Raw genomic sequence first — 10,052 nt, 5'->3', positions numbered from 1 at the left:
ATTTTTCCAGGGCCTACCTTAGCATTTTCCCAGGGCCTACCAGGCCTACCCTTCCTTTCTGACTCCTCTGAATATTCCATGATTTTAGAAATATTTTATCTCTATACTATCAACAAGACAGAGATCAAGGGAATGATGATGTTTGCTCATGGCACGGGTGAGCACAGATGGACCAACACCAAGGGCCTCACCCCTCAATTCATGTCTAGAGCTTCTGAAGGCATTGGGACCAGTTCAGCTGTTAAATAAGTGGCCAATGCTTTTTCTAAACCACATCCAGCTGAGTGGCAAGAGCTGTGTAACCCCAGCATAAGGGAAATCTTGTTTATGTTTTACTGAAACAGCAGAGATGTCCCTTTTTAGGAGGATACTTGGGAAAGCAAAGGGCTTTGGGCCCCTCAGTTTAACTGCCTTTGGCCTCAGCTGCAGATCACTTTCTCCCACATGATTCCAGCAGCAACTGCAAACCAGGCACTGTCTGGGATCACAGGATGGTCCTTGGGCCTCTGACACAGCTAAACCATCCCCCAGAATACAGAGAGACCACTGAACTACCTGGCCCCTTCACACAAAGCAGTGAAGTTTAGACTCTTATCGCACTTGTGTCTCGTCTTTTATTTTATTTTTAAATACTTTTATATTTTGACAAAGCTGAGCAGTGAATACCCATCTTTCTTTTGGATGATCCTTTGACACGCTCAGGGCTTTTGACCAACAGCATGTAGATACTCTGAAAGAAAAGAGACTTCCAGAAAAAAAGAGACTCACAGAAAAGAAATCATCCATTCTGTAAGCAGAAATCCAGAGTTTATTCACTGTTTAGGCAACAGACAGGTTCTCATACCTGTATCACATGTTCTAAAGTGGAGGACATACTGATAAAGACAAACTGAAAATCAATTTCAAGACAGAGTCACAAACACTGTTCCTAATGAAAAATTATAAAGGTAAACAGATACAAACCAAACACTTTTAGAAGGTACCACTGAAAGTGCATTACAGCTAATTTATTTTCCAAAGAATTTATATCTGGAGAGGTGAAACACAATCCTGATGTCATGATACTCCTACTGCCATGTTCATACATTTGGGAGGGGGGAAAAAAGTATTTTTATATTATAACTCCTGGCTTGCATCAATGATGGGGAGGGCTAATAGAAAACAGCCAGTAGTCCCTGTATATCTGTATATCCCTATATATTACCACTTTTTTGGTCAGGCTTGACCAGATGAGACTTGGACGCTCCTTGGCATCACTTAAATGCAGTTTATTGACCAGCAGCAAGTTGCTTCTTGCCCTGGGAGCGGCAGAGGCGGTGGGGTCGAATCCAGCAGCTGCAATTCGCACATTTTCCCACCAGATAGCAGCCGCCACAAAGGAAAAACCCAGCGGAAAAGATGCAAGTCACGGGGAGGAGCAGCGGGGCTGGACCAGGAACAGCCGGGCTCGGCAGCATCGCGGGGCCGGCTGGGAAGGGACAATCCCCCGAGAGAGAGGCAGGTCTCTGTATTGTGTATCTATATCTATATCTATATCTATATCTATATCTATATCTATATCTATATCTATATCTATATCTATATCTATATCTATCCATCTATCCATCCATCTATCCATCAATTTCTATATCTATCTATCTGTCTATCTATCTATCTATCTATCTATCTATCTATCTATCTATCTATCTATCTATCTATCCCTCCATCTATCCATCTATCTATCCATCTATTTCTATATCTATCTATCTATCTATCTATCTATCTATCATCTATCTATCTATCCATCTATCCATCTATTTCTATATCTATCTATCTATCATCTATCTATCTATCCATCTATCCATCTATTTCTATATCTATCTATCTATCTATCTATCCATCTATTTCTATATCTATCTATCTATCATCTATCTATCTATCTATCTATCTATCATCTATCTATCTATCTATCATTCATCTATCTATCTATCTATCTATCTATCTATCTATCTATCTATATTTTTTTTCATTTAGAGATCTACCTATTGATTTATCCATCCATTCTCCATTTATTTCTCTACCTACCCATCCATTCATCTGTTATCCACCCACCCACCCATCCAGCAGCATCCTCGTCCACAGGATCTGGGTTCTGTTCCTGCCCTGGGGAAAGGAGCCCACACTCACATCCAGGGGAACCATTTCAGATCACACTCAGACTCAGAGCAACAGGCTGGGGGGAAAGGGGAGATGTGAGGTCGTGGGTGAAGCAGTGAGATTGAGACGGGGCATCCAGAACACTGGACTGAGTGGGGTTTGGGAGGGGATGTAGGTCATGGAGCAGCCACAGGGATCAGTTTATCCCTTGGGGTCCCCAATGCTGCTTTCTGTCCTTGTCACTGAACAGAAATGAAATTGCAGCAGTATTGAGCAGTGTGCTGGTTTCTCCCAGCACTGGGGCTGCAGGGCAAGTGAGGACAGCAGCCAGCTTAAACCCTGGGAATCTGGGATTGGTGTGGGAGACACCAGCAGCTAAATAATCTCCTAACTTGCTTCCCTGTCAAGCCAGTCTCTAATGCAGAAAATACTTGTACCTTTTAAAACATGCTTAAAGAATTGTGCCCACTTTCATTACTACATGCTTGTCTTCTGTTTAATCTTTACAGAAGACAAAGAAAAGGGTCAGAGGCACCTCTTCAGAAAGGCTGTTTTCAGGAATACATGTATATAAAATATTTCTCATCACATGACTTAAAGTAAAATTCCCAGGTTTGTCCATGACTGTTTTAGTGATTTAAAATACATTTTGAGAAGCAAGCCTATCCTGCACTACTGTAAATCTCCCATTTATAGCTTAAGGATTTAAAAAAATAGTTTGTCTCCTTTTTCTTCTTCTAAGAGTGATACCTACAGAAGGTATCACCTCTGGATATCTGATGGCAGGAACTTCAGCACAGGACTGGAGTGGTTCTCAGCCTTACACTCACATTGTACATTGTGAGTGCAAACATGCATTACATTGATTAGGAAGTGGCACTTAACAACTTAGTGTCTCTTTTCCTCCTCATTTTTTTCTTTCTTCTACCTCATTCTATTTCTTTATGTATTAATCAAGGTAGCTAAAGAAAGAAATACTCAAAAAAAAGTCCCTAAATCTAGTACAAAGTCATAGGTGATTCTGAGAGAGGTTAAGAATTACTATGGGCTGCCTGGGTGAATAAATCCCTTAAATTGAACTTTTTAATCACAAACTCAAGTGAGTATTCTTTGGAACATATGGGGGAAAAAGCTCTGCCATTCTGCCACAAACATCTGCCATTCTGAAGGGAAAACTGGGGTACTGAATACAGTGACAGGAACAGACAGTTGTTCTCTACAGTGTTGCTCACTAGATGGAGTACGAGTTATTTATATTAAAATGCTAAACCAAGTCACTCCCACTTCCTACTAAATGCTCATAAAAAAGCGTCACAGAATCTACTTGGCAAAACCTTTAAGATGAACAGAATAAACCTGTGTTCTTGCCTTGCACATAATCTTTACTTATTTATGTATGTGATTCACAAGTAAAACATCAGAAAAGCAAGACAAATGTTGAACTGCGCAGATAATTGAGGTCCAGCATCACCAGACACAGCAAAAAATTTCTTAGGAGCAGTCTTGCCTAAAGGTGAACTGCAACAGCAACAACTACAAAAGCAAATATGCTAATACTGTTTTCATTTATGTGGTATTCAGAGTGATGGCTCAGATGCTCAGCAGCTTTGGAACAGTGAGACACAACTAGCTGATAACACAGCTTCCACAAAGAATTACCCAAACAGGGTGTTGCAAGGGAGAAAAGCAGTGAGGCCTGGCACCAACAATAAGAGGTGAGTTAAAGCAACAGCTCTAATGTGATGCGACTGAATATCATATTTAATTTCAAACCACCAACAACTAAAAACAGGCCTGTTTGTAGTTGATGAGAGAAGAAATTCTGAGAGATAATCACACAAACCTAGTAATACTGACAGCCTTTGTTCAGCAGCTTCTGATTTACACTGCCTTTAAAAATAGATAAATATTTTCGGAAAGAGATACCATCTGAAACACACTCCTGCTTTCTGCTCTTACACAGAAGCCATCCATCTGTTGTCAGCTCAGTAATTTGAAATCTAGTCTAACATTACCACAGTGCACATGCTGTGTATGGCACATGGGAGCAGCCACCTCGATGCTGGACACAAATTTGTGTCAGAGATCCATGATCCCACCCCAGAGGTCAATAGCAGTGAGCACAATCCACTTAAAGAATTCCCAAATGGAAGATGCATCACGTACTGCAGCCTCCTGCATGTGTTGCAGGGAATTTATAAAGCTTCTAAAGCTTTCCAGAGAGCTTTGTATTGGATTAAGATGATGATTAAGAGATACAATAAAGTTTTGTCCAGCAGAGAGAGCACATTATCAATTCCAGGTAGATAACAGCCAGTGAGTCCTCAAGAAAAATAAGAAGGAAATGCAAGTTACCATCAAAACTGTTTTTTCAAAGGTGAATCAACAAAACCCTTAAAGCTTCCCCTGGGAATAAAGTCTTCTGAGCTGACAGCAAATGGTAAAATCAGAAAACCTCTCCCTGACTGCCCTTCCCCCTGTACCCAACAAAAGCAACCCCCAAGCTGGTGTAGCTACCAATCCACCTGAATACCCAAATTAAAAAGACTCACTAAGAATGGTCAAATGCATTTCTTTCAAAAGCCAAAGCACTGCTCTAACAAAAGCTATTCATGCATCATTTGAAGTTTCACATCAAATTAGAAGGAGGGAGAGATGAGAAGAAATCCTTCCTGTCTGACAGACATTTGCACTTGCCTCTGAAATACAAATGTGTGAGACCATACATAGTAAAATCTCTTGGAAAGGGATTCTCCTGTCAGTTAATGGAATGTTGAGAGACACTGAGGACATCTCAGAGGGCTGCAGGTGCTGCTTTCTTGGCCCATGGGAACAATTTCCTAAGTCTACTATGAAGCTTTATTAATTAACATTGCAAATTTCCCTATATGTACATATATACTCTAATTATCTATTCTTGAATCACAGTAGAATATATACAAATAAATATGGATAAGATTTTTCTTCCATATTCATTCAGAGAAACTGGAAATGGCTGTTGTTTTTTTGTATGAGGTGTAAATTTCCTAAATTCTTAGAACCCTTTGGTTTCTTAGGACTCAATAAGAAACAAAAAGTAGATAAACTTTTTTGTTACTTGTGTTATCTGAATGAGTGGAAAAGTTAAGACAGTAATAAATTATTTTAAGATGTTACAAAAGCATGTCAGTTTAAACATGATATTTTGGTGGTTGGGCCCAAAATGATCTTCATACTTTGGAACAATATGCATGAGAATAATAAGAAAGCCATGCTGGCAAAGACTGCATACTTCAGAGGAAAAACACCTCATATTGTGGGTTCTTTCCCTTTCTGCTCCATTGAATATTTATCTATAATTTTTAATAATTCAGGATGTGGCTGTGTCAGTGCTGAGATCACCCTAACTTTGCCTCTACTGCTCATCCTGCCAGTGCCTTGGAGACTTCCTGGCTCTTGTCATGGATCCCTACTCAGAGATCCATTAAAAAATTACCATTGCTCTGCTCCTGCCTTTCTACCAGTGCTGGAAGATCCCCTGTTCAAGTATTATGGGATTGCATCATTAGAACCAGATTTCTGAGGCAGATTCTGCATAGAAAACTTCCAGTTCTCTGTGGATGTTCCAGTTACTGCTGTGTGTGGTACAGATGGTACAGACTGTCAGCCAGTACCTAAATAATAATAATAATTAAACAGATCAGGTTCATTTATCTGTTTATTTATTTATTATTTAGGTGTTACTAGCTGGATGCCCCATCCCTGAAAGTGTTTAAGGCTAGGTTGGGTGGAACTCTGAGCAACCTGCTCTGGTGGGAGGTGTCCCAGTCCAAGGCAGAGGGTTGGATGACCTTTAAGGTCCCCTCAAATCCAGGCCAATCTGTGATTTCCAAACCACAACTGTGGGACTTGCACACAAAGGCAAACGTCACAAGCAAGGGGAAGGAAATGTTCCAGCCATCAGGAAGCAGAAGCAAGCAGGCCAACCCCCAATTCCTACTCTATCATATTTATTGCTTTGTTTTAGATATTCCTCTCATTGTGTGGCAACAGCTTAAACCCATCACAAGCCTAACGAGGAGAGTGCAGCTTAATGGAAAGCAGATTATGCCAAAGAGATTTGGTATCTTTCTCTGACAAGATTAAAAATAGGAATCATAATGGAGACTATATTGTTGATATAATATAATCAGACTTTTTTAGACTTCTGGCTTTGTGCCTCTAACATTCAGATAAAAAACCTAAAAACAAGAGCATCATGAAAAATCAGAATGGCACATACTAAATCAAATTGAATGTGTCAAGCTGATAGGCTCACTGCAATTAATGTGAATGCATCAAATAATTGCAATGAGACTTGTAATGTCCTATAAATACTGTTCTATTGTATGCATATAATCTTATTTTACAATGATACAGAGACATAGTGATAGCGTAACCATAGATTTGTTCCTGGAAAGTTTTCAGATTACATAAACATTGAGATGTGATAATCAAGAAAGCCTGTGAGCAGATCACAGAGCTGTGAAATGTTTGGCATTGCATACCAAGGCATTTTTAATACAATAAATCCCAGTGTTCTTCCTACAGGAACAAAGAATCACGTGCAGAGACCTGGCTCTGGACAGGCTGGAAAATTCTGTAGGCACTCTCCTGAACACCACTGGGATGGATGACAAAATGCATGATAACAGAAGAGCACTGAGGAGAAAATGAGCATTTCTTTGTAGCTGTTGTGACTCTGCTTCCACGTGTGCCCTTCAAAACTGTCTCTGGTTCACAGAGGAGCAGTCAGAGCAAAAACTGGTCTGGAACAGGACAGAGACTTAAGGAACTACAGTCTCCAGCTGACCATTGGGAACTTACGGGTGGTTGGGTCAGAGTCTGATGAACAGAAATCTGTCAGGTGGCTCTTTAACCCTGCAAGGGCATCTGACACACCCCTGTTATTATCCAGCAGTTTAAAGAATTGGAAACAGGGAATGAATCACAATTTATAACACCCAAAGGACATGGCAAGGCATATACTGTGTCATGTCTCATTTGATCCCCTTAAATCAATAGGTGGGGTCTTTCTAAAGGTGGTTCACATTTTGTCATGGTCTTGTTGGAGGGGGAAGTGCATGTGAATATGCACAGAGCAGGTTAGATTATCACAAAATACATCCTGAATCTGTGAAATATAAACTTTGGATCTAATGTGCTCCAGGTCAAATATGGCTTCTGTATTTTCCTCCCCACGATTGATTCCCAAATTCCAGATAACTACTAGCTTTCAAAAATAATCTAATCTACTAATTAACTCTCAGAATGTCCAGAAAAATACATTTTTAAGCAATAGCATAAATCAAGTTCAGCTTTTACTCCACGTTGTGCCCCTAACAGTGACAGAGAACTTGAGATTTTTTTCACAAGTTACTGGAACAGCAAAGTTTAAAAAAAAGTTCAGATTTCATACATTTGGAAACACACAGAAGTCCCTTTCCTTCTGCTCAAGACATATGTGAGCATCAGATGCTGCTTCCTGGGAATCCACTTCCCACAGGATTCTCTCAAATGACAGAATCTCTGTGTTACCCCCCAGGGACTGCACACATGGGTATTAAGTAGAATAAGCTGCTGTGGTTTTCTTTTTATTCTGTCATTTTGGAAATATAACTTAACAATTCCAATTATCTTCTGAAATATAGATATAAATATAGCTGATTCTTCAGCTATTGCTTCTGCTATTTATTTTCCCCTTTGAGATCTGCAGAGCCGGTTCTGCTCTGCCTTTCAGTATCACAAATATGAACTGAAGTGTTAATGAAGATGCATCTGCAGTGCCAGATGTTGGCCTCAGCCAAGGCTGGGGCCAGCTCCTTGCCTCTCTGCCATTGTGTATTCTGAAATTATGATTTTTAAGAAGATGAAAATTAATGGGGTGTGTTATATAATATCTTCCTCTGGCACCTGCCCATCAGAGAGTGCAGAGCCTGACTTTCACCAGGAATGGTGTTTCCTGATGAGAGAAAGCATGCTCCTGGCTTATATTAGGAATATGCTTGATCTGTGTTCAGCCAGTAAAAAAGGGATACTTTAACCCTGCATTTACAGCCTGGAAGAATCCATCTGCCAAACCCTCTGCTGTAAAAGTTCCTCTATTTCTGAAAAGGCAAAAGGAAAACACAGCGACTGCTTCACTGTTCCAGCACGGCCTGATAGAATCTAATAACTTAAATTAATTAAATTTGCAGCTGAAGTAGTCCAGAAGGTATAAAAGAGCAGGCAAGGAAGGTAGCAGAGCATTGGATATGAAGCTGGAAAAGAGAATGTCTGAGGCAGAAACCCTGTTTGAGAAATCCCCAGAGTGGTTCACAAGGAGAATGTGAGGCAAAACCAGCATCCCTCGGGAAACACTTCCTTGCATAAAGCTTTTGATGCCACATTTATTGGGCTAAAAGGCACTCTGAGATGTGAAAACTCAAAATGGGGGAAATATCTCACTAAAGATAGATACACTTCAAATGTTGGTAGTTACTACTTGGAATTTCAGCTGTTTGTCCAAATTCTGTGTTTGTACCTATCTGGGTCTATAAGGCATGAGCTCCAGGATGTGATTTTTGGGTAAATTCTTCTACCATAACGTAACTACTTCTGCAAATAATTATTGTTTTTTCTAGTCCAAAGGAAATGCAGATTATTAAGCCATTTTTCAGTGTAATATAAAATTAATATAATTGTTATTTTTAGTTAAGGCAACACAAATAGTTATTGAGCCAGCTCTGTAAATATTGATTTTGGGAAGCATTTTTTATTATCTCTGAAATAATGCATTAACATTACATAATATAATCATATAATATAATTACATGATCTGCTTATCTCTGAAATATCCTGAAAAGCAGCATCTCCTCTGGGCTGCCAGCATGGTTTTAGCTGGTGTAATCTAAGGTAAAAGGCAATGTACTCTGCAAGTCCCTTGTGCACTTTGGCAATTTTTACATCACCGTTTGCTGCTTTGTTTGGGTATTTCTTTAAACCATCTACTCTAAATTAAAAATACAAGGAGTTCAAATACACTCCTGCATCTCTATACTCTGGTACAATGATTTTCCAGAAAGCTTCCTATTTTCTAAACAGCAGTCATGAAGCTTTTGTTGTACTTTTAATTAAAGTACAACAACTCCCTCCAGCTCTCAGATCCATGTGCAATTCCAGCTGATTTGTATTCTCTCTGTTTCTCTAATATCCGGGTGGCCACATCACACAGGAGAGCTCAAATGCAACATGTTCATAAACTAAGCCAGACCAAAGAAATATTATCAACTGATGAAAGTCCTGAAGGAAATTAAATGTGAGGCAAGAGAGTTTAAAATGTTTAGCTTAGGGAGAAAAAGATGAGAAAGTGTGATAAAAGTCTACAAAAATCAAAAGTGTGCCAAGACTGAAGCAAGAAGCAGCAGAGGCACAGGGGCACAGAACTAAGCATGTGCACAGACTTAGAGGAAAATGTAAACTGAATGCTAAGGAGATGTTGGGATTTATTTACATATAGATCCCTGCAAGTCCAAACACTATCTCCATATAAAAGCACATTCTAAAATCGATTATAGCATTTTTTGTGAATATTCTGGAGTGAAATAGAGACCATGAAAGCAAACAAACAATCTTCTTGACCCACTTGATCATTTCCCTTCTAATACCTGTTCTCCAGCTACATGTTATATGAGAAAAAAATAAAATGTAGAGGGAAGCACTAAAATTTAAGAGGAATTGCTGAAATTACTGAAACAAATAAGCATACTAAATATAAAGATTCTAGGCTTAAATTTATCCAGCTGTACAAAGAGAAGGAAAGGCATGAATAAAAATGATGAAATTTTATCTCTGCCTTATAGCTGTGCCTTGTATATGTGTCTCTAATGAAATGATCAGCATAATGCAGAGAATGTTTA

At 39.3% G+C, this 10,052-nt stretch overlaps 1 long non-coding RNA gene across 1 annotated transcript in view; it reads left to right on the top strand.

Moving 5' to 3' along the window:
* Positions 1–1,372: 1,372 nt before the first annotated feature.
* Positions 1,373–10,052, top strand: part of LOC141730949 (uncharacterized) — a 33,455-nt gene continuing 24,775 nt past the window's right edge. Inside the window, exons 1-2 of the long non-coding RNA XR_012582802.1 lie at positions 1,373–1,501; positions 3,718–3,851. This is a non-coding gene — a long non-coding RNA (uncharacterized LOC141730949). The remainder of the gene's footprint in view (positions 1,502–3,717; positions 3,852–10,052) is intronic.

Source organism: Zonotrichia albicollis, chromosome 15 (assembly GCF_047830755.1).
Source record: "Zonotrichia albicollis isolate bZonAlb1 chromosome 15, bZonAlb1.hap1, whole genome shotgun sequence".
Lineage (NCBI taxonomy): Eukaryota > Metazoa > Chordata > Aves > Passeriformes > Passerellidae > Zonotrichia > Zonotrichia albicollis.
Note: the sequence above shows the minus strand (reverse complement) of the source record. Positions and strands in the feature narration are given on the sequence as shown.